The following is a 4,674-nucleotide window of genomic DNA, read 5'->3' on the forward strand; positions in this document are numbered from 1 at the left end:
CGAGTCTGGAGCTGCCTCTCGCGTGCGGCCCGGGCGGGGGCGGGGCGGGGCGGGGCGGGGAGGGGAGAGGAGAGGGCGGCGGCGCGGGATGCAGCGCCTCGGGGTCCTGCGGGGATTGCAACCTGAAACTGCAGCTGCAGAGCCCAAGGCTCAGCCGGACCCGGCTCCGCAGAGAACCTTCCAGGCCACGGTGCACAGCCACCCTCTCCCGGGGCAGGGTCAGGAACCAGCAGGCCTGGTCTGCTTTCTGGGAATCAGCGAACACCCACTTGTAAGGTGGTGGTCCCGTCAACCCTGCGCTGTTGTCATCATCGTAGGAGACAAAGATGATCGATGACTGAGCATCGCCTAAGACACCACTTCAGTCATCTCATCAATACTCGTTCGTTCCTGGAGAGGTAGCTTCGAAGAGGGGACCGAGTTCTGAACACCAGCATTGGGACGCCAACACGAAGTCCTTGCGTCCCCGCTTCTTCGGCTCAGGATCTCGTGCTGTTGTTCGTGTTCTCCGCCCTGTAAACATAACCAAAAATATCACTTATTAATACGATTTATTTAGGGCAGTGGTTCTCAACCTTGGCTGCACATTAGAATCACCTGGGAATCTTTTTGAAATCCTGATCTCTGGGCCTCATCCTCCGGAAATTCTGTTTCTTTGTCATGGGGTGGGGCCACAACATTAGTAACAAAGAAACAGAATTTCCGGAGGATGAGGCCCAGAAATCAGGATTTTTAAAAAGATTCCCAGGTGATTCTAATGTGCAGCCAAGGTTGAGAACCGCTGCTTTAGGGCCTACTGTATGCCAGGCTCTATTCTGATGCTGGGGACGCCGTTCCCAACAAACAACATCCAGCTTTCACAGGACTTACTGAAAAAAGGAAATTTATTTTGAGATAATTATAGTTCCACATGCTTACTAAGAAATAATTCTTAATACATACAATCCTATATAATACAATAATGCACATAAATATAAAATAATCCCATGAACCTCACCCAGTTTCCCCAGACTCGAACTTTAATGAGAAGATGTGAGTAATTGACAAATAAATAAATGAACAAGATCATTTCAGATAATAAGAGCCATGAAGAAGCTAAAACAGGGAGAGAGGGTAGGAGAAGGATAAGAAGGTCAGAGGAGACTTTTTGGATGAGGTGATATTTGAGCAGCGTCATGAATAATGAAAAGGAGAAAGCCATTCAAAGATTTAGGGACAAAGCTTGCTAAGCCCTGAGTACAGGGAGTGAGGCAAGAACAAAAAAAAAACAGAAGGGGAGTGGAGTTGGAGCATGGGGGACCAGGGGTGTAGATGGGATGAGAAGAGGTAGGAACCAGGCCTGATCATATCCAGTTTTACAGGCCTGGACCAAGAGTTTGGGCATTATTCCAGGTGCCATGATTTGATTTGGTCTGATTGCTATGTGGTGTCAAAAAGACAGGAACAAAATAGGAAAGCAGAGAAGCCAGTGAAGAGGCCACTGAATTAGTCCAAGTGAAGATGATAAAGACCCGAACCTGCAGGTTAACTGGGTAGAAGAGGAGAAATGGACCAGTTTGGGATATATTCAGAAGGAAGACCTAAAAGGGCTTGCTGATGAACTGGATTCCAAAGACCTTCAGCTCAAATGCCCAACAGATTACTGACACAGCCACCTGGTTGCTTTAGGCGTCTTCAGCTCAGCATGTGTAATAACAAACTCATTATGGTAGCCTCCCACCTGTCCCACCTCCAGCTGTTCTCTCTCTTGGCAAGTGGCACTACAAGCCAGCTGGGAGCTCAGCACAGACACCTGGAAGCCATCCTTGATTTCTTCCTCTTCCTCATTCACACTGAATCAATCACAGTCACAGTCAGCATTCTGGCCTCCATATATGTCTCAGAGGTTTCTTATTCAGTAGTTGTTGAATTGTTTTATTTTTCTCTGTTCCCCTGGCCAGTTATCACTTACTTTAAGTCACAGCATGCTCTGGTGTGACCTGTTGCAGTAGTTCCTATCCCTTCCACCCGCATTCACTATGGCCACACTGCAAGTAAAGTGACCCTTTGAAACACAAATATGTATCTTGTTACTCCTTGCTCAAAACCCTTCAATGCAGTGGTTCTCAACCTTGGCTGCACATTAGAATCACCTGGGAATCTTTTTAAAAATCCTGATTTCTGGGCCTCATCCTCCGGAAATTCTGTTTCTTTGTTACTAATGTTGTGGCCCCACCCCATGACAAAGAAACAGAATTCAGGATTTTTTTAAAAATATATTTTATTGATTTTTACAGGGAGGAAGGGAGAGGGATAGAGAGCCAGAAACATTGATGAGAGAGAAACATCGATCAGCTGCCTCCTGCGCACCCCCCACTGGGGATGTGCCCACAACCAAGGTACATGCCCTTGATCAGAATCGAACCCGGGACCCTTGAGTCCGCAGGCCGACCCTCTATCCATTGAGCCAAACCGGTTCTGGCCAGAATTCAGGATTTTAAAAAGATTCCCAGGTGATTCTAATGTGCAGCCAAGGTTGAGAACCACTGCCTTAGGATTAAATTCTTACTCGGATTTACAAAGCCCTGCAGATTTTACTCTTTCAACAACAGCAATCACTCTCTCCTTTATGCTGCACGGCTCTGAGCTTCTCTACTTCTTTCACTTCTTTGAGTGCACTGAGTTCTTCCTGTTTTCAGGGCCTTTGTACCCCTTTTATTTTTTTTTTGCTTGACACCCATCGCTCTCAACTACTTTCAACTCTAACTTCAGGTCTTAGTCTGATGACTTTCTTTCTTTCTTCCTTCCTTCCTTCCTTCCTTTCTTCCTTCCTTTCTTTCTTTCTTTCTTTCTTTCTTTCTTTCTTTCTTTCTTTCTTCCTTTCTTTCTTCCTTCCTCCCTTCCTCCCTTCCTTCCTTCCTTCCTTCCTTCTTTCCTTCCTTCCTTCCTTCCTTTCTTTCTTTCTTTCACATATCTTTATTGATTTTAGAGAGGAAGGAAGAGGGAGAGAGAGAGAGAGAAATCTTGATCAGCTGCCTCCTGGGGATGGAGCCGCAACCTGGGCATGTGCCCTTGACCAGAATTGAACCTGGGACCCTTCAGTCTGCAGGCCAACACTCTATCCACTGAGCCAAACAGTTTGGTGACATTCTATACCACATCCACTTCTCATACGACCTCCTCAATTCTTTCATAGTCTGCTCTATTTGCCTTCCAATTGATTCTGCTTGTGGCTTCTCCAAAAGTTAGAGAGAATGTATATAAAGTACTTGGCATGTAGGAGGCGATACATATACTATTTGGCATGTAGGAGGCGATACATATACTTATATATGTAACTCAATACTAATCTTACAAGGTAGATATTATTGTTCCCATTTTATAGGGTCAGAAAATTTAACTTAGCAAAAGGTCACATAGTCAATAACTGGCAGAATCATGTTTTAATTCTAAATCTTTTATTTTAAAATCCATGTGCTTTTTACTAAGCACTTGTAACAAAATGAAAAGTGCTAAGACTCTTGGGAAAAATAAACAAATTAAAAAAAAATAGTGCAGGAAAATGGGATCTGGGAGAATAGATGTTTAAAAATCAAACATCTGATATTATTTATAAGGCTCTTAATAAACTTATAAAGTTGGCAACAATGATGAAGGTGATGATTATGGTGTCAGCCAGAGAATAAATTCACAATCCAGACCGTGGGCCCTGAAGGGCATTAAGAAGTACAGCATATAAATCAACATCTCTGGCATCAAGAAGGCTCATGCATCTCTCAGTAAGTCAAGGGAGAGCACAGCTGCCAGGAAAATGCACACTTTACTTACTTCCCTGAACAGAGTGATGGAAGGAAATGAATTTACAATTTCAATTTGTGCCAAGTCGGCACGGCCATGGCATACTCAGTCCCTGTTCGGGTGCCATACGTGCCGAGCCAGCTCAGCCAGGTTCAGTGAGCCTGAGAGAGGGCAGTGAAGGATTGAGAAAAGACAGACAAGAGAAGGAAGCTGGGTCTGAAGTTTATTTTTAGTACCCCAAACTCAGAGAAAACCTAAATGTCCATAGGGAAATACTTCCTTAAAGTGTAGTAACCTTACTCAACAAACAGATAAAACATCATTTAAAAAACGTGCAGCTTGCCATTTTTAGGCCGATTTGTAGTATTTCATTTTAAAGATGCACATAGGTGACATGACATATGGATATTTATTATAGTGCTAGGGGCCTGATGCATGAAATTCATGCAAGGGCCTTGGCCCCGGCCCCACCCACTGGCACTGCCTCTGGATTTGAACCCAGGATCCTTCAGTCTGCAGGCCAATGCTCTATCCACTGAGTCAAACTGGCTAGGGCCATAGTGTGTACTTTTTACCCCTAATTGCCCACCCCTGGTGTGATCTGCGGTTTTTCTGGTATCTGTCCTTCCTAAACATAGGCGATACACACTTCCTTTTTTGCCTTCTAGCTATGCAGCTTCTTACCTATACTTCCTTTTATCTTGATTAATTTATTCAAAGTTAAGTTCTTACAGCCAACTCACTGACATATTTATCCTTTATTCTCAAGGCCTTTCATAGGCTGGCAGGAAAGATGGACAGAAAAATAGCATTACACTTATAGTTCAATATGAGAAAGAATGATGCTCTCTTAGCCCAGGGGTAATGTAAAGAAAGGGAAGGGAGCCCTAGCTGGCT

The sequence above is a fragment of the Myotis nattereri genome (assembly GCF_964212035.1).
Source record: "Myotis nattereri genome assembly, chromosome: 8".
NCBI lineage: Eukaryota > Metazoa > Chordata > Mammalia > Chiroptera > Vespertilionidae > Myotis > Myotis nattereri.